Source organism: Anomaloglossus baeobatrachus, chromosome 1 (assembly GCF_048569485.1).
Source record: "Anomaloglossus baeobatrachus isolate aAnoBae1 chromosome 1, aAnoBae1.hap1, whole genome shotgun sequence".
NCBI lineage: Eukaryota > Metazoa > Chordata > Amphibia > Anura > Aromobatidae > Anomaloglossus > Anomaloglossus baeobatrachus.
In genome coordinates this window covers 805,875,435-805,897,110 of record NC_134353.1, presented here as the reverse complement: position 1 = coordinate 805,897,110, position 21,676 = coordinate 805,875,435, and the positions used below count along the sequence as shown (strand labels likewise).

At 40.0% G+C, this 21,676-nt stretch overlaps 1 protein-coding gene across 1 annotated transcript in view; it reads right to left on the bottom strand.

Moving 5' to 3' along the window:
- Window positions 1–21,676, bottom strand: part of FBXL17 (F-box and leucine rich repeat protein 17) — a 976,700-nt gene that overhangs the window by 546,782 nt on the left and 408,242 nt on the right. The gene's annotated exons all lie outside the window — the stretch shown is intronic.

Genomic DNA, 21,676 nt, shown 5'->3' with positions numbered 1-21,676 from the left:
TAAGGGTGTACTCACTTTTGTTACCAGTGGTTTAGATATTAATATCTGTGTGTTGAGTTATTTAGAGGGCACACCAAACCTACACGTATATATAATCTGTAATCTGACTCCTTTACATTGTATTAAAGTGTCATATCTTCAGCGTTGTCCCATGAAAAGTTGTTATAAAATATTGACAAAAATGTGAGGGGTGTACTTACTTTTTATATACTGTATATCTATCTCGATCTATCTATCTCTCTATATATATTTTATATATATATATATATATATATTAATATATATATATATAGATATATATATATATATATATATATATCTATATATATATATATAGATAGATAGATATATATATATATTATATATATTTATTTATATATATATTTTTTTCCCGTAATCTATCTTCTTTAAGCAAACATATTTAACTCTGAAAACAGTGAATGGAAACATTGCAACAAGTGCCAGTCTGACCCTCTTCTCATTTTTAGCAGTTCCAACTGAGTGGCAATAGCTGTTTGAAATTCAGCAATCACATTTCTCACTGTTCCAGAATGACCCATTTCTCACAAGAATGAGCCAGTGAATTCATACATATAAATAACCATTTGCCATTTCTGCTCCGCCTCAGAAAAAAAATGCTGTGAAAGAAAGCCATATAAACATAAAGCAATTAAGACCGGGCAAAGCAAACTACGCGATTTTCTTTTTAGGACAATAGGATTTTTTTTTTATCTATTTTCTAATGCATTTCTCCAACAAAAAGTAGTGATTAAAAAATAGTGTATTTTTTTGGATACAGAAAAAAATATACTATGATCCGAAGTTACCAATTTACTTTATTGGAAGATATTAATGGAAGATGACCCTTCAACCTTTCAACACCTGTACATTACACTTTAACACTAGAAAAATGGTCATAATAAATAAAAAAATTACATTTTTGAGTACTCACCGTAAAATGTCTTTCTTGGAGCCTTTCATTGGGGGACACAGACAGTGGGTTATATGGTGTTTCCAGGGGAGGCGTGACACTAGATTGAAAAAGTGTTAGCTCCTCCTCCCACAGCATATACCCTAGCTAGGCAGGAAACTAGCTCAGTTTGGTGTAAAAGCAGTAGGAGAAGAACAATGAAAACAGAAGGGTGGGAGCTGTGTCCCCAATGAAAGGCTCCAAGAAAGACATTTTACGGTGAGTACACAAAAATGTTATTTCCTTTCTCGCCTTTTCATTGGAGGACACAGACAGTGGGACGTCCCTGGGTGGGAGCTGAACTATTAACAGTGTATAACATCAGACTAAGAGCTGACTAACAACTGCAACTGCAGTGAACACATATCAAAACACTGTCAGAAAACTGAGCAGTGGCCACTTATAAATGGGCCACTGCCGCCTGAAGGACTTGTCTTCCAAGAGCAGCATCTGCGGAGGCATACGTATGCACTCTGTAGAATTTTGTAAACGTGTGCACACTGGTACCAGATAAACAGCCTTGCAAGTTGGGCCGCCGAAGCCTGATGGCGGATAGCCCAGGAAGCACCCACTGCTCGCGTAGAGTAGGCCCACACAGATTGAGGGGGAACCTCATGCTTTGTATGCCTCACAGATGGCAATCCTGATCCATCGAGAAATCGTGGATTTAGAAGCGTGGTTGCCCTTTTTGTGCCCTTCTGAGAGGATGAAGAGGGCATCGGACTTGCGCAATGGCGCTGTTCTGGAGATGTAGATCCGCAGAGCCCTAACAAGATCTAGAGTGTGAAAGGCTTTTTCAAAGGAGTGGACCGGGGCCGGACAGAATGACGGCAACACAATGTCTTCGATCAAGTGGAAGGAAGATACGACCTTCGGAAGAAAGGCGGGGGAAGGCCAAAGGACCACCTTATCGTGATAGAATATCAGGTAAGGTAAGCGACAGGAAAGGACCGCCAGTTCGGACACTTGTCTGATAGAGGTAATGGCGACTAAAAAGGCAACCTTCCAAGAGAAACGTTGAAGAGAGATTTCTCTCAGAGGTTCGAAAGGAGGAAGCTGAAGAGCTCAGAGAACCAGATTCAGATCCCAGGGATCTAAGGGGTGGCGATAAGGAGGGACCAAATGCGCTACCCCTTGAAGAAAGGTACGGACCTGAGGGCGAGAAGCCAGCTGCTTCTGGAAAAAAATTGACAAGGCAGAAAATTGACCTTTAAGGGTACTGAGGGCAAGTCCCGAGTCCAGACCGTCTTGCAGAAAGGCAAGCACATCAGGGATTGAAAAAACAAGGGGCGACCGGTGATGATAGTCACACCAGGAAAGATAGGTCTTCCAGGTCCTGTGATAGATACTGGCAGAGGAGGGCTTCCGAGCATTAAGCATGGTATGAACTACCTTAGAAGAAAGACCTGAGTTGGCTAGAATCAAGGATTCAAGCGCCACGCCGTCAAATGCAGCTGTGCTGTATTCTGGAGGAATATTGGACCTTGCGACAGAAGACCCGGGTGGTCGGGGAGGCGCCAGGGAGTGTCGCTGAGAAGTTGGAGAAGCTCTGGGTACCAGGCTCTACTCGGCCAGTGAGGGGCCACGAGGATCACAGGAATTCCCTCCGCCTTGATTTTCTTGATTACTCTCGGAATGAGAGGAAATGGAGGGAAGATGTAGGGCAGGCGAAACTGCGACCAAGGGAAGACTAGAGCGTCGGAGCCGAGCGCTAGCAGGTCTCTCCACCGGGATATGAAGGGATGTACCTTGGCGTTCATCCGAGACGCCATGAGGTCAACATCTGAGAGTCCCCAAGGAAGTGTGATCTGATGGAACACTTCGTCGTGGAGGGACCATTCCCCTGCCGCTAGGCCCTGTCTGCTGAGAAAGTCTGCGGCCCAGTTGTCTACTCCCGGAATATGGACAGCTGAAATAACGGGAATGTGCATCTCTGACCAAAGAAAAATCCTGGATACTTATTTCATCGCTGCACGAAAAGAAAAATTTTTCCAGCTCACCCGATTAATGATCCTGGGTTCCTCTATTCAGGACGGTGCAAGGAGGTCGGCTCCAGGTGCAGGAGAAAGCAGTAACCGGTAGAAGAATTGGATCCAGCAGCACGTCCAAGATAAATGATAAAATGTAACTTTATTTCAAAAGACTAAAAACATGTTGGATGGACATCCAAGGGTGATTAAAAAACGTCGTAGACATGTCCATCCAACATGTTTTTAGTCTTTTGAAATAAAGTTACATTTTATTATTTATCTTGGACGTGCTGCTGGATCCAATTCTTCTTTCATCGCTGCCCTGCTGCGAGTTCCTCCTTGACGGTTGATGTAAGCCACATCCGTGGCATTGACTGACTGGATCTGAAAAGGGAGACCCAATAGCAAAGGCTGAAAGCTCTGAAGGGCCACAAGTATGGCTCTGATCTCTAAAACGTTGATGTGAAGGGAGCGTTCGGAGTGAGACCAGCGTCCGTGAACAGTGTGGTGGATAAACACCGCTCCCCAGCCTATGAGGCTGCCATCTGTCGTGACTACTTGCCAGTGGACAGGATGGAAGGACTTCCCTTGAGATAGGGATGAGGCTTGAGTCCACCAGATGAGGGAGCCGAGCGCAGACCGAGATAGGTGGACTGACCGGTCTAGAGAAGCTGGATTCTTGTCCCAGAAGGATAAAAGATCCAGTTGTAGAGGGCACAGATGGAATTGGGCAAAAGACACGGCTTCCATGACTGCCACCATCTTGCCTAACACTCTCATCCAATTCCAAAGGGATGTGTAACGGCGGGAGCAAAGGGATTGGGCAGCCCGGATGAGGACATGTGCACATGTAGCTGCAGGACACATCGGGTTAATTAACCCGATGTGTGCTGTAGCTAGGAGAGCAGGGAGCCAGCGCTAAGCATTGTGCGCTGCTCCCTGCTCTGTGCACATGTAGCTGCAGGACACATCGGGTTAATTAACCCGATGTGTGCTGTAGCTAGGAGAGCAGGGAGCCAGCGCTAAGCAGTGTGCGCTGCTCCCTGCTCTGTGCACATTTAGCTGCAGCACACATCGGGTAATTAACCCGATGTGTGCTGTAACTAGGAGAGCAAGGAGCCAGCGCTCAGTGTGCGCTGCTCCCTGCTCTCTGCACGTGTAGCTCCGTGTGCTGGTAACCAAGGTAAATATCGGGTTGGTTACCCGATATTTACCTTAGTTACCAAGCGCAGCATCTTCCACGCGTCGCTGGGGGCTGGTCACTGGTTGCTGGTGAGCTCACCAGCAACTCGTGTAGCCACGCTCCAGCGATTCCTGCCAGGTCAGGTTGCTGGTGGGATCGCTGGAGCGTCGCAGTGTGACATCTCACCAGCAACCTCCTAGCAACTTACCAGCGATCCCTATCGTTGTTGGGATTGCTGGTAAGTTGCTTAGTGTGACTGGACCTTAAGAGTCTTGTAGAAACAATAATGGGCTTATCACCAGACTATAAACAAACTATCTTCATGTCTGGTTGAATTTTAAGAAATTTAACCCATGCTAGGCACTGACTGAGTCCAAGTCATCACACCTATCACTAACCATGAGTGGAAAAAAAGTTTTTCTGTTATTCAGAATCTCTGAAAAAAAGGTCAAGAAAGCAAAAAATCTGCCAGGGTATGTAAAGTTTTGAGCACAACTGTATGTACACTACAGTTCAAACGTTTAGGGTCAAATATTTCCTTATTTTTTAAATAAAAGGACATTTTTTTTTCAATTTAGCTAACATTAAATTAAACAGAAATACACTCTAAACATTGTTAATGTGGTAAATGACTATTCTAGCTTCAAACGTCTGGTTGTTAGTGCAATATCTACATAGGTGTATAGGGGCCCATTTCCAACAACCACCACTCTAGTGCTCTAATGGTACATTGTGTTTTCTGTGTTAGAAGGCTAATGGATGTTTAGAAATCCCTTGAAAACCATTGTGTATGTTAGCACAGCTGATAACAGTTTTGCGGATTAGAGAACTTATAAAACTGACCTTTGAGCTAGTTAAGAATCTGGTGCATTACATTTGTTGGTTCCATTAAACTCTCAAAATGGCCAGAAAAAGAGAACATACACACACATATATATACATATACACATATATATACATATACATATTTATTTTTTGTTTTATTTTTTTTTAAATTTCAAATAAAATTTCCAAATATTTCTGTATAAAAATCTCCCTGTGTGTATTTCTGTTTGCGCAGATAAAATATTTATATATTGGTTCAATATTATTGTTTGTACTTATAAATTATATTTCAGACAATTGGAGGAATTTCCCTTAATCTAGCAGCAACAGCAGTATAGGGGTATTAGCGCTGGTTGGATTTTTATTTGTGTGTGTGTGTGTGTGTGTGTGTGTGTATACACGTACGAATCACATATATACATACACACACACACACACACACACACTATATATAATGAACGTTCTCCATACAGGTCTGCAGAACATGTTGGCACCATGTATTGAGCAAGTAATCAACAACTAGATGAAAGATAATTACTATCAATCAATACCGATTTTTATCTCTTTAGTGCAGCCACTTAAAGAAAAGACAAAACTCATCTCTTCTAAATGTAAGGTCCTGCATTCTGAAGAAATGCACCACTGATTTCTTGAATATCACTAAATATAATGGAGCAAAATTGAAACTTCACATTTTAAATGAAGGTCATTTGCATTTGTCTTCCTGAAATTCTGTTCGCTGCCAATACAGCTTTATGAATCATAAAATTTGAGCACAACTGATCAAAGGCAGAGTATTATTTAATGCAGTTGGGTAAAATCCTTCCTTGTAGGAGGCCAATAGAGACTCAATCACAAAGCAGCACAGTCTCCCCCTCCTCCTTTTTGAAGGCACGTTCCAAGCAGTGAAAGTGTGTTTTTCATTATTTTACACTCTTTCCATTTTTTTTGTGAATGTCATTTTAAAATATAAAAATATGCAGACAGTCTGCATATTGTGAAGTTAACTGTGCTAGTAGCCAAAATGTACTTGAAATCTGCAATCAAAAGCAAAGCTTGCGATTCGTCTTTCATTCCTGGCATTCTCATTAGTGGATACCCTTCTAAAACAAAAAACAGAATCACTTTAATATCTTGATGGTAAGATCAAAGGGAACGATGAAAAGAGGGAGAGCTGTTAGGCCTAATTTCAGGATTTCAGTAAGCCAGGCCTATACTTTGGGATCATCTATTTGGTTCTTGCTGAGCAAACCGAAATTTTACATAAGAAACTTTATTTTTTTTAATAATTGATTGCTATGCTTTCCGGCACTTAGGTCAAATGTTAACATAGAACATGATGCCTTACATACATTTACAACTACAATTTATAAAAAGTAAAAAAAAATCATTTCTATCATTTTTAGCATAGGAGTAAAATTCAAAAGTGATAGAAGATTTTATAACAGGAAAAAAGGGAATTAAGCAGAAACTGGCAGACCAAGAGACGAGAACCAATAAAATGCCAAAATCAATGAGATAAATTGCTGGCAAACAGAGAAAATGTGATGTACTGTTAGGATGCGATGCAGCTGAAGCATTTACATCCCGGCCGCCACAGTTTGATTGCTGCAATTGTATGCTATTAGCTCCTGTACCAGTATTTTCACTGGATCAATAAGTACCTAGTAAGCGAAGAGTAGAAAAAAAAAAAGAGAAACTTAAATTATTTTCTTCTTCTGTTATTTAAACAATAACTTGGTGAAGAACTCTGTGGCTTTAAAGGGGTATTCCCAAATGTGTAGTAGGTTTAATAATATTAGCAAACACATCCAATTAGAAATGTAGTATAGTTCTCCTGATTAACTAGGTCTCTTGCCTCAATCAGGGCATTACACCTTAGGAATCTATGGTTACGACCTCTTAAATAGTGACACTTACTAGCTCATGGTCATAACCATGGATTACTAAGCTACCACTATGCCCTGCACATGAGGTAAGAGACATACAGTGCCTTGCGAAAGTATTCGATACCCTTGAATTTTTCATCCTTTTCCCACATTTAAAGCTTCAAACATAAAGTTAAAACTTTTAATGTTATGGTGAAGAATGAACAACAAGTGGGACACAATTGTGAAGTTGAATGAAATTTATTGCCTATTGTAAACTTTTTTTAAAAAATAATAAACTGAAAAGTATGGCGTGCAATATTATTCGTCCCCTTTACGTTAATACTTTGTAGCGCCACTTTTTGTGTCGATTACAGCTGCAAGTCACTTGGGGTATGTGTCGATCAGTTTTGCACATCGAGAGACTGAAATTCTTGTCCATTCTTCCTTTGCAAATAGCTGGAGCTGAGTGAGGTTGGATGGAGAGCGTTTATTAACAGCAGTTTTCAGCTCTTTCCACAGATTCTCGATTGGATTCAGGTCAGGACTTTGACTTGGCCATTTTAACACCTGGATACGTTTATTTGTGAACCATTACATTGTAGATTTTGCTTTACATTTGGGATCATTGTCTTGTTGGAAGACAAAATCTCTGTCCCAGTCTCAGGCCTTTTGCACACTCCAATAGGTTTTCTTCAAGAATGATCCTTTATTTGGCTCCATCCATCTTCTCATCAATTTTAACCATCTTCCCTGTCCCTGCTGAAGAAAAGCCAATAGAGCGGCAGCTCCTCATCTGCTCTGTTCTGTAGACGGTGTGGGGCATTCAACTTAATGTTGATTAACAGCAGTCTCCCTCAGTTAGGCAACGGGGAGCTGGAAGTCAATCAGCATGAAGTTGGCTTTCCCGTCCCGCCTACAGAGCATAGTGAAAAAGAAGACTCTGCACTGTTGATTAAGCCACTTTATTGCCAGCTTGAGCGGTCTCTGCCTGCTCTGTACCAGCGAAGAACGGCACCAGTCATAACAGGCAGCTAGGTAGCAACTGTCTGTTAGTGCTTATGCACTGATCCAATTCAACATTTGGCTGTGTTATCTTGATTATTTCAAAATCTGGACCTATTAAGATATTTACTTTAGCAAAAAATATTTTTGCACTAGTCTCCCCCTAAATGTTTAACGGTTTGGTTTTTACGGCCTTTATACTATGTAGTATAAAAGATGAGCTGTGAAACTTATCAGAAAGCATCTCTTACCCATATCTTTCTTCACCTTATTAATCTTTTATGCTAATTTACAACTAGCTAAATTGAACTTTTATTGTTCAGGAGTACACAGATATCGGTTACGCAGACCCTTCTGGCAGATAAAACTCGCTTAGAATTCTGCAGCCAGCTTTCTTCAGTGATACACAGAGGTTCTATAGCAAAAATGATTTTTAAATCAGAAATTAATCAATGTACTAATGTAAAAAATATGGTATATCCATACAATAGAGCAGGGTTAAAAACAATTCAGAAATTTCGGAAACTTTACACAACGAATATAGAACTAAACCTCTATATTGTATCAGTTTACTATACCATGAATAGTGATTTGTTAATCTTGACGCCATCACACAAAGAAGCTGATGGAGCAAACGGAGCAAACTACAAATGTGATGACTTGATTGCCTGCAGATATATAAACATACAGCCTAAATTCCCTAATCACTTTGTAAAACCCATATTGCTTTAGGCTTTCAAAACAATTTTACTGCATATAAATCATTTCAAAGTCTGAACTGACAAACTACTTCCATAATGACACAGGCATTTGAACTAAGAATACTGACAGTCTGATTGCAAATAAATAAATTAGCCTACTAAGTGGCAGAAGTCTCCAGTATGACCCAAATTCAGATTTATTAGGGGAATGAACCGAAGCGTCTAATATTGCTTGCAGTACTTCATAAAAGTTCCACATAGGAGACCCTTTATAAAGAATCTGGCCGGTATCCTGATGGATCAATGCTAAAGAGTGTTTTAGGATTCTAACAAGTGTTGTTCTGTTTGAAATAAATTAATAAACTGACAAATTGGAGGTACCATTCACCTCTTCAGCAGGATGTTTCCCAGTGTAATACAATATTGCCATCAGTGTCATACTGCATAGTCTTGATCCACTGACAATGTGAATGATAATAAATTGATGCTTTTTCGATTTTGCAGTATATATTTTTCACTTTGAATTTTTTTTTCTTTCAGTGTAAATGAATAAGAAATTTTCAGTTTGGAATTTTTGATAATGCTGCAGGAACAAAAATTGCCACAATAATAAGTAGTTTGCAGCTTATTTCTCATAGATTCTGCATGGAAAAAATCTATTAATTAAAGGAATTATCTGGGAGTTACCGTAAGTAATTTTTTTCTTATGGGGGCAATCTATTTGCTTATTCTGCCCGGCACTAATCTCTGCCGGTTTAGAGTGGCAAAGGACTGCTTCTATCAGAGATTCTGCAGTTTAGGATGACGCCATGTCAACAAACGCTTATTTCCTTCCGCTCGGTTGATGACATGTCAATGCCAAAGTCATGCTGATTGATGACTGGCTACCCGCTGCCTACGTATAGGGAGCCGGCTGTCAAATACCATGATGTCAGCAGTGGTGGCCCGTCGTCAGAGTCGACAGGAACATTAAGAGCTTCACTAATGATGTGATGTCAATTGAAGCCGCAGAATCGTTTGGAGGAGCAGTCTGTGACCGCTCTGAGCTGGTAGATATCAGTGCCAGGCATGTAAAGCGCAACCATCTACCTATAAGTTCTTAACCCCCTCATAAAAAAAAATACAAAAGTTCTGGATAACCTATTTAGCCATATGGAGTGATAAAATGGCTAAATCTAATACAGGTCTATGACAAAGCAGGTCTATGACAGTTTGCAGCAAAAATTAACCCCTTCACCCCAAACCTGTTTTCACGGTCACTAGTATGTCGTGACCTGCTGAGACATCGGAGGGATTTTATACTATTGAGAGGTGAAGAAAGAATAATTCATTTTTTTTCAATGTTATTTTAGCCTCAAATTTTTAATTTTTATAAGGGATAATAAAGAAAGGACAACACAATTTTGTTGTGTAATTTTTCCTGAGTGAACCAATACCTTATATGTAATTGGCAACTAATTTTGGAGGTACAGTTCAAAACTGAGAATGGAGGGAGAGCCATATTAGACTTCAGAATTTGCTGTAATGGTTTGCAGGTTGCATGTCATATTGGCAGAGCCCCTGAGGTGCCATAAAAGCAGAAATCCCCCCCACAAGTGATCCCATTTTACAAATTTCACCCCTCAATAAATTTATCTGGCAGTGCAGTGAGCATATTGACACAAGTGGTGTGTCACAGAATTTTATATAATTCTGTGGTTTAGAACTAAAAAATGCATTTTTATCATTAAAATACTGTTTTAGGCCCAGATTTTACTTCACAAATGGAAATGGTTTAAAAAAGCCCCATAATATGACAATTTCGACTGAATGTGGCAATACCCACATTTGACTGTACAATACTGTTCGGCCACAGGGCTCAGGAGGAAGCAAGTGCTATATGACATTTGCGGGCAGATTTTTCAAGAATGGTTTGCAGACTCCATTTGCCGAGCAGTGGAAAGCCCACGCAAGAGACCCCTATTAGAATTTACACCCTTCTGAGAATTCATCTGTGGGTGTACTTAACTATTTACACTTTGGGCGTATTCCAAAAACAAACATTAAGTGGAAACTGCACAATGAAAATTGCAAATCTGCCATTGCAGTGCCCAATACACTGTGCCCAGATTACTGGTACATGGCTCCAGAAGCAAAAAGTAAGTGGGCTCTCCTCACCACATTAATGTCAATCATGTGGATGGTGTTTTAGCTACATTGCGTGGCTCGGAAGGGAGGGAGACAATTGGATTTAGGAGAGCAAATTTGACTATATGTCTTTTGGTGGGAGCCATGTCTTTTTCACAGAACCTTTGTGCTACCAATAATTTGGAAGCCCCTTATACAGTGAGGGAAATAAGTATTTGATCCGCTGCTGATTTTGTAAGTTTGCCCACTGACAAAGACATGAACAGTCTATAATTTTAAGGGTAGGTTAATTTTAACCATAGGAGCCAGTTCAGATAATGAACGCACACACAGAACGTGGCAGACCCTCCTCATAAAGGTGACCGCAGTCCAGGTGCACGATGCTGATGATATAGCTACTCAGTCCTCCAAACTAGGGGGGGGGAAGCTGCTTAGCATAAGACATGCACGCTAATATGGCTTGCATTAGGAGCCCGTCATATAGATGAGTGAGATGCACAGTGTCTGAACTGTAACCTATTGATGACATCAGAAACCTAGGTCAGGCGGGCTAATGAGCACTACATAAGTGCATCTCATATGGATACGCGAGATTTGGAGGATTGAGTAGCTGTATCATTAGCATCGTGCACCTAGGCTGCGGCCACCTTTGTGAGATGTACGCACATTGTGTGCGTACATCATCTGAATTGGCTCCTATGGTCTGTTTTTATTTAGTTCTATGTGGTTTCTCCTAGGTTAATTTTAACAGCCTGCATGTGCCCAGGATTGTCGCATTGATTAGATGCGACAATCCTGGACCTTTACCCGACTCATCATATTGCCCTGGTGCAGTGGGAATCGAGTAATTAGGGGTTAATAACACTTCACAGCTACCACTAAGAACTAGATTAGTAATCGGAGGTGTCTTTTAGGCCCCCCACTAATCAATCTGTAAGTGAAAAGAAATGAAGACAAAAAATGAATAATCCTTTATTTGAAATAAAATACAAAAAAAACACCACCTTCTTTCACCCCTTTATTAACTCCCAAAACACTCAGGTCCAACATAACCCACACAAAGTCCCACGACGATTCTGGCTCTGCTACATCTGAAGTGACAGCACATGGTCATAAAATATGACTGTCCGCTGTGAGTTCAAGCAGAGACGGTGACATCACTCAGTTTATTTGCACTCACAGATGGAGGTTCCCACAGTCCTCCACCTGTGATTGCAGGTAATCTGACCTCAAGTGACCTCAATGAACTGAGGTGAGGGGTTAATAAAAGGGGTGAAAGAGGGTGTAATTTTTGTAATTTATTTCAAATAAAGGATTTTTCAGTGTTTGTGTTTATTTCTTTTCACTTACAGATAAGTAATAGGGAGGATCTCTTAGATTCCTCTCATTACTAATCTAGGGCTTCATGCCAGCTGTAAGCTGTTATTAACCCCTTATTACCCCGATTGCCAACACACCAGGGCAATCGGGATGAGCCAGGAAAAGGTCTGGCATTGTCGCATCTAATGGATGTGACAATCATGGACAGCTACAGGCTGCTATTTTTAAAGGTGTCAGGGCTTAATAAGCATGGGTCTCCTCAACCTGAGAATACCAGCTCCTAGCTTTTTCATCAAAATTGGGGGGACCGCCCGCAAGTTGTTTTATTTTTTAAATTATTTATATAAATAATTTTTAAAAAGCCGCATGCAGTCCCTCTTATTTTGACAGACAAAATACGTGCATGTCTGGAGGCTGCAGCTTGTAGCCTTATGCTTTAGCTGTACTGGGTATCATTATGTGGGGTTCCTAAGCTAATTTAATTATTTTTACAGTAAAAGAGATGCACTCACACAGCGTCTCTGATTGAAAGCAGTCAGACACACTGTCACACAGGGTGGGAACACGTCTGACTGCAATCAGAGACGTGGGGACTGCCGGTGGGTGGAGGAAGCAGAGCATATGTAGGAGGTTAATGAGCAGCCAACGGAAGTAGCATTAGAGCCGCACAGGAAACTTGGTAGGGGGATTGGAGACAACACTCCTGCACCAATCACCCTATCCCTTCTACCACCATTTTTAAGCTCCTGTTTTGGGTTCCCATAGACTTACATGGGGGCTGACGTCCGGACAGATATCTGGGATCAGTTTCGGACCAGAACAAGGGTTTTTATTTTTTTAAACCAAGTTGGACCCGCCAATCCCGGGTATCTGCGAGTCCGCCCATCACTATATTTTTGCGGTATGTTATCTTTGCAACACAGGTTTGCAAAGTAACAGTACTAAAAAAAAAAACTTTGACAATTTTAAATGGAGACAAAGTATTAACTGGCTTGATTTTTCCTAATTGATACATTGAAGCAATACAAAAATTGGTTCAGAAGATATCTTTACATTTTCAAAGTGTGTATTAGAGACATGCATGTGATAATTATTTTTTCAACCAGTAATGAATATATTGGCTGTAAAAGGCCTCTTGCTTACCACACAAATATTTTCAATCCTCAGTAGACTATAGTAAGCACGTTACATTAGGTTTTATTTTAAAGTATTTGGCTTTAAACAACTAAATTTACTGCAATTCATCTTATAAATCTTCATTTGGTCTAACTGATTGTCATTGTTTCTGAGGCACAATTACACACAAATGTAAGAACATAATTGAAATAAATTAGGCAAGAAAGTAACATGTTTGAAATGCTAAATAAAGCTATTGCATATTAGTAAAAATGCAGGAGAAACTATTATGTGAGCAAGACATACAGTTAGAGGGAATGTCAAGAATCAAAACCCGTAACCACAATCCTAGCCAAACACAACAGAAATAACAAGAATCGGAATTAAGTCTAGGCAGGCGAATTTCAATTTCTAGTTATTTTCTACCAATTCTAAAAATGAGTTTCAGAATTTTTTAAAAAACAATTACATATAATGAAATTAATTTGCCTGTATACATTTACTATCATTGTACATGTTTGAGAAAACTAATTATACATTGCAAAATTTGCGATTTTGTTTGCAGCCCTTTTCTCTACAGAGGATGCAATGTATTATTTGCCATGTCCCTTTACCTGAATGTTAGTTAAAGAAAGGAGATCCATGGAATGCAGAAAAATGATTGACGATCAACTAATGGATCGAAATCTCTTCATCTAATTTAATGTAATGACTTTAGTTTCTGATTTTTCTCAGCCTCATTTTTTCCCTCTAGTCTAGGACTTTTTTCTTATATATGAATTGATTGGATTTTAAATATATAAAATGGATTGCACTTTATAATGTACTCATGACCACATGCTATTGGTATAATATATACATTTTATTATATTTTGTGCATTTAGATTGTAGATTGACAACAGGAAGGCATCAAGCAAATTAGCAAAATAGGTGCTGCTAAAAACAATCATCTTAACATAGGGCAGTGACAATGAGGATTTTAGTCACAGTACTTAAAAAACCCTCAGATCCATTACATTATTTTCACCCTATAACATTTTATCTAAATACTAAAACGTTTACAAAGTAGTAAATTGTTGCGCACTGGTCAGTTATTGGGCTGAATGATATATACCAGCTTATTAACCCTTTCACAACAAGGCGATATTTTTTTTTGGGGGGGGAGGGGTGTTGCACTTTCGTTTACTAATTTCCTTCTTTCATGAGCCATAACTTTTATGGCTTTTTCGTCCCCCATAGCAGTATGAGGGGCAAGTTATATTTTTGAATGAAATCATTCATTCTTACCATATTGTGTACTGGAAAATGGGGGGAAAAAATGCAAAATAAGTGAAATTCCACTTTTTTTATTTACAGTGTTCACTATATGGTAAAACTAACCTAGCAGTATGCTTCTCCAGCTGAATATGAGTGAGTACATACCAAACATGTATAATTTTTTTTCAATTTAGGTAGTAACAACAATTCTTAAATTTTGAAGGAAAAACTAACACATTTAGCTTTTGGCACCATTTTCCGTGACCTGTAACATTTTTAATTTTCAGGATCTGGGGCTAAGTGATGACATTTATTTTCTGACCTCAGCTGAGGTTTTTACTAATACCACGTTGGGTAGATACGTTTTCATCACCTCTTATGTACTTTGTTGTAATGTCACGGCAGCCAAAAAAACTAAATTCTGGCATTTTGAGTTTGTTACGTTTCTTACCAATTGGATTCATTTATTTTATATTTTAATGCATAGGACATTTCTGAATGCAGTAATACCAAATTTGTTAATTATTTTATTTTCAATAGGGCAAAAGGAGGGTGATTTAAACTTATTTTTTTAAAATATTAAGTTTTTATTGTATGTATTAGTTTCTTTAACCCCTTAACGACCGCGGGCCGTAAAATTACGTCCTTGCGGTCATAATGTTACTGCCCGCGGTCTGCCGGCAGCATCATGCTACGATCGGCACACATCTCAGCTGATTTTCACAGCTGAGATGTGTGCCTGCTAGGCACGAGCAGAATCGTTATCTGCTCGTGCCGTTTAACCCCTTATATGGCGCTGTCAATATGTGACAGCACCATTATAAGCTCGATCGCGGTAAACATTTACTTACCGCCCGATACCAGAAGTCACGTGACGCGATCACGTGACTTCCGATAGTTGTCATGGTAGTACTGGGTCATGTGATGACTCCTGTACTACACCTGACTTGCTTTCACTTTCGCTGTGCCAGCGGCACAGCAAAAGAGAAAGAGAGCGTATCTGCTGTTTACAGCCTTGTAGCTGTGATCAGCAGATACTGCAGAGCGATCGGAATGCTGATCGCAATAGCCTCCTAGGGGGACTAGTACAATAAAAAAAAAAATTTAAAAAAAGTTTTAAAAAATTTAAAAAAAAACCTTAAAGTTCAAATCACCCCCCATTCGCCCCATTGAAAATTAAAGGGTTAAAAAAATAAAAAAAATATACACACATTTGGTATCGCCGCGTTCAGAAATGCCCCATCTATCAAAATATAAAATCAATTAATCTGATCAGTATACGGCGTAGCGGCAAAAAAATTCCAAACGCCAAAACGATGTTTTTTTGTCGCCACAACATTTGCGCAAAATGCAATAAGAGGCGATCAAAACTTAGCATCTGCGCATAAATGGTACCGTTAAAAACGTCAGCTCGAGACGCAAAAAAAAAGCCGTCATTGAGCCATAGATCCCGAAAAATGAGAACGCTACGGGTCACGGAATATGGCGTAAAACGTGCGCCACTTTTTTCAGACAAACTTCCGATTTTTTTTAACCCCTTATATAAAAGTAAACCTATACATGTTTGGTGTCTACGAACTCGCACTGACCTGAGGCATCACACCCACATCAGTTTTACCATATAGTGAACACAGTGAATAAAATATCTCAAAAACCATAGTGCTATTGCACTTTTTTTGCAATTTTTCTGCATTTGGAATTTTTTTGCAGTTTTCTAGTACACTATATGGTAAAACTGATGGTTTCATTTAAAAGTACAGCTCGTTCCGCAAAAAATGAGCCCTCACATGACCATATTGACTGAAAAATAAAAAAGTTACGTCTCTCAGAAAAAGAATGGCGAAAAAAAAAAAACGGAAACCGAAAAATCGGCCGGACGTGAAGGGGTTAAGGGACTTGAAGCTGCGATCATCCAATCACTTGTGTGGTACAGAAAAGGGTATCAGCGCTGCTCTGTACAGCAGAAATTAGACATGAGCCCCAAATGACATGACAACCCATCGACGTCTCGTGATCAAGTTACGGGGTTGCCAATGGGAGATGCGAATGATGCGCTTCTCGACAGCACATATCAATCTCCCATTTAACTGATCAACAGCTGTAGGCAGATCTCTGATCCACCCTCAGCCTATTAGAGGCACATGTCGGCTGATCAGATCAGCCAATTATGTGCAGGCTAAGATGCGAGCTACACGACTTATGACAAATATATGTCATAGGTCACGAACAGGTTAATATTCCATCTGTTCCAACAAGACATGGTGGCACAAATGTTTTTTCAGGCTCATATCATATACATTTTCATTGTTCAAATTCTATGTACAACAAATCAATACAAAAACCAACTGTTCTTTATAGTAAATTAAACACTAAAATGTGCAAGCAAAACAAAAGAACAAAAAAAACTAGCTAAAAATTATTAAATTCCAATCTGTAAACTATGACAAAAATATAAGGCATGGCTCTCTGGCTTGGAGTAAGAAAGAACACCACAAGAATAATGAGCAGAAAACAACCATGCACCTGGTTTCAGGGGTTGGGGAGATTTCTGTTCACACTTTTCTGTCCTTCAATGTGTATTGAGTACAATATCTTGCTGGCTCGTCACTTCTCATTATAGCTGGGGAGGGAGCGCACTGTCATTGTGCATTGAAAAGAATATTGCACAGTGAGCACCTACTGAGCATATGTCAGAATTCACAACTTAATCATGCTCCGTGCACCAGGAACTAGACCAGCCCCTGAAACAGACATAACTGATGGTGCTTTGTTTCAGAGCGGGGGAAAAGTGGCTCTGAAACTGACCGCAGCCTCTGCCCCCTTGATGATGTCCAGTTTGAATATCTCAGGGATTCGCAAATGAAAGTTCATGAATACGGAGCGTAAAGAAAAATAAATAGTGCAGCTGAGAGTATAGAGGGAACAGTAGGGACGTTTAATGAAAATATATGATTAAAGTTATTAGTTACAATAAATAGGAATTTAGAATTAAAATCAACAATAGTTTCGGACCACCCTTTTAAGCCAGAGATTAACACATAGAATACATGTTCTCTGAGTTACCTATCCATCTAATCAATGAAACCAATGCCGAACTGAAAAACACAATTTCACTGCATGGTGCATACATTCTCTTCTCATGACAGGACACAGTTTAATTATCTAACATGTCAGGGGGGCAATCTACAGAAAAGAATCAGGAGAGGTGAATCCACTTAACGCAAGAATAAAATAACATCCTCCAGAGTGTTATAGCTCTGTCACAAACTTTTGTGCACTTTTAACAAATGCAAAAAGAATTTAAAAAATCTGTTTAATAGCTTAACAAATGTCTATTGCCAGGAATGCCAGGAATTTAGAAGATGAAGAGTCACAGGTTCAGGGGTAAATCACACAGTATAGATGACTTTGTCTTTCAAAAATGAGTATTTTCTTGCATTTTGTGGGTGACTTTTTACACACATCTATAGCAAAAAAATTCCAAACATTGATTTATAGCTTTTCTCCTTTTTTTTTTTTTTTTTCTGCTACGATACTGGTAAATCTCAGTCAAATGACAAATAATGGAAAATAATTGTATATCAGCCTCTGATATAAAATTGCAGATATTCAAATCTTAATTGGAGTAAAGGTGGTGTCACACAACGACAATGACGTCGCTGCTACGTCACCATTTTCTGTGACGTTGCAGCGACGTCCCGTCGCTGTTGCTGTGTGTGACATCCAGCAACGAGCTGGCCCCTGCTGTGAGGTCGCCGCTCGTTGCTGAATGTCCAGCTTCATTATTTGGTCGTCGCTCTCCCGCTGTGACGCACAGATCGCTGTGTGTGACAGCGAGAGAGCGACGAAATGAAGCGATCAGGGAGCAGGAGCCGGCATCTGGCAGCTGCGGTAAGCTGTAACCAAGGTAAACATCGGGTAACCAAAGTGGTTACCCGATATTTACCTTAGTTACCAGCCTCCGCCGCTCTCACGCTGCCAGTGCCGGATCCTGCTCTCTGCATATGTAGCTGCAGTACACATCGTGTAATTAACCCGATGTGTACTGTAGCTAGGAGAGCAAGGAGCCAGCGCTAAGCAGTGTGCGCGGCTCCCTGCTCTCTGCACATGTAGCTGCAGTACACATCGTGTAATTAACCCGATGTGTACTGTAGCTAGGAGAGCAGGGAGCCAGCGCTCAGTGTGCGTGGCTCCCTGCTCTCTGCACATGTTGCAGCACAGCGACACGTGTTGTTATGATCGCTGCTTCAGCTGCTGTGTTTGACAGCTAAGCAGCGATCATAACAGCAACTTACAAGGTCGCTGCTACGTCACAGAAAATGATGACGTAACAGCGACGTCGTTGTCGCTGTCGTTTAGTGTGACCCCAGTTTTAGAGTTTATTATATATCTACCTCTTTATCAAGGGACCAAAAGTAATTGGACAATTCTCTCAAAAGCTCTATAAAGGGCTTTAAGTGCTATTCCCTTGTTAATCTACCAACTATTAAAGAGGTAAAAAGGTCTGGAGCTGATACCAGTTGTGACATTTAATTTAGAAGTGTAAACACACAACACGTGGTCAAAAGAGCTCTCAATGGAAGAGAAAAAAAACAATCATTAAGAAAAAAAAATTATCACAGAGATAACAAATGTTATGGGTGGCCAAAATAACAGTTTGGTACTTTCTGCAAAAAGAAAAAAAAAAAACAAAACTGGTCAAGTTGAGAACTCAAAAAGGCCTGGACATCCACTGATAAAAAAAAAAAATCACTCGTGGATGATCATATAATCCATTCCATGGGGAAGAAAAACCCCTTCACAACATCCACCCAAGTGAAGAACACGCTCCAAAATGTAGGTGTTTCAGTATCTAAGTCTACCATAAAGAAGACTTTAAGAGAGCAAATACTGAGCGTTCACCACAAGGTGTAAACCATTAGCCTTAAAAATAAAAAGGCCACTTTAGACTTTGTCAAAAAAAGAAAACATATAAAGAAGCCAGCTCTGTTCTGGAAAAGCATTTTTGTACAGATGAAACTAAGATCATACTGTACAAGAATGATGGGAAGAATAAGATATGGAGAAGGCTTGGAAAGGTTCATTTTTTAAACCATATCCCCTGTAAAACATGGTGGAGGCAGTGTGATGGCTGGGCATGCATGGCTTCCAATAGCACAAGGTCACTAGTGTTTATTGATGATGTGACTGAAGACAGAAGCAGCTTGATGAATTCTGCAGTGTACAGGGCTATACTTTATGCTCAAATTCAACCAAATGCAGCAAGGTGGATTGGACGGCGCTTGACAATACATATGGACAATGACCCAAAACACGCTGAAAAAGCAACACAATGTGTTTTTTTTAAAGTCAATCCCAAGATATCAAACCCCATCGAGCACACATTTGACATGCTTTCGGAAAAATTTCAAGCACCACTCCAGCATGTTGTTTTTTTTTTTTATTTAATTGCACCACCTTGTCACTGCTATTTCTCCTGAGGAAGGGGGCTGCGATCTCCGAAATGCATAGACCTATACTTAGCTAATTCAATAAAGACATGGATTAATTTATTCCGGACTTGAATTAGTGATTAGTGCGGCGTGACACCCGGTTTCCTCCAAATATCTACTTTGACCACTTCGGGGCAACAGCTACTTTACCTAGCTACCACATGAATAAAGGAGTTGTGACTTTCACAACCCCTATAGGTGAGTTCACCTTATTAATATCTTGGTGGTAAGGCCATTTTGTGCTTTTTGTCCACAGTGTTGACTTTCCTGAGGTATTAAATATGAACATTTTATTTCTAGTGAAGTAAAAATGGCCAATTACTTTTGAACTCCGGAAATGCTTTGTAGAAAAATGGTTGCAATTGCTAAAGGTTTCACAGGATATTTTTGTTTAACTCCTTTAACACTAGAACTACTGGACTCGTGATACCTATATAGAAATAGAGAGAGAGGGGAGCCAGCATGATCTGAAATTGGCATGCATAATATAAAAAGTGAAAATTCACACATTTATTCCAACTGTACTACAATAAAAAAAAAAAATGAGATTTTTAGCAAATAATTGATCAATTTTTTGAGCCACCCCTGCCAACGTCACGGCAAATCTCAATAGGGGGGTCCTACTCTACATTCTGTATTTCATGTGCCATGCGGCCTCCTAGATAAAGTTAAAAGCAGAACCATAATGGAGCACACATACCTGTAACCTGTATATAACCGCTTCCATGTTGCAAAAAAGGCACTTGTGGATAGAGACCAGCCCAGGTCCCAGCATGTGGAGCAAGCTCTGTACCATACCAGGACTATATCAGAACTGATCCTCCCAGTGCCAAACAGCAACCATTGATAAAGGCGAACCAGATCCAAGATGGTGCTTAATTAGCATTGCCTGTGGAAAGGGGTGAGGTAACTGAATCTGAACAGCTACCAACAGGAGGAATACATAGCAAACCAAAATCAGGCATGCATGGCATGGTGGTGACCGGCCACCAGAATTTGTAGCATAACTACGACCAAACTTTATCTAGGAGGCCGCATGGCACATGAAATACAGAATGTAGAGTAGGACCCCCCTATTGAGATTTGCCGTGACGTTGGCAGGGGTGGCTCAAAAAATTGATCAATTATTTGCTAAAAATCTCATTTTTTTATTATAGTACAGTTGGAATAAATTTGTGAATTTTCACTTTTTATATGATGCATGCCAATTTCAGATCGTGCTGGTTCCCTTTTTTTCTCTGTTTTGACCGTAGTTATGCTACAAATCTGGTGTCTGACCAACACCATACCATGCACGCCTGATTTTGGCTTGCAATATATTCCTCCTGTTGGTAGCTGTTCAGACTCAGTTACCTCACCCCTTTCCACAGGCAATGCTAATTAAGCACCATTCTTGGATCTGGTCCGCCTTTATCAATGGTTGCTTTTTGACACTGGGAGGATCAGTTCTGATATAGTCCTGGTATGTGTAGGGCTTGCTCCACATGCTGGGACCTGGGCTGGTCTCTATCCACAAGTGCCTTTTTTGCAACATGGAAGCGGCTATATACAGGTTGCAGGTATGTGTGCTCCATTATGGTTCTGCCTTTAACTTTATCTAGGAGGCCGCATGGCACATGAAATACAGAATGTAGAGTAGGACCCCCCTATTGAGATTTGCCGTGACGTTGGCAGGGGTGGCTCAAAAAATTGATCAATTATTTGCTAAAAATCTCATTTTTTTATTATAGTACAGTTGGAATAAATTTGTGAATTTTCACTTTTTATATGATGCATGCCAATTTCAGATCGTGCTGGTTCCCTTTTTTTCTCTGTTTTGACCGTAGTTATGCTACAAATCTG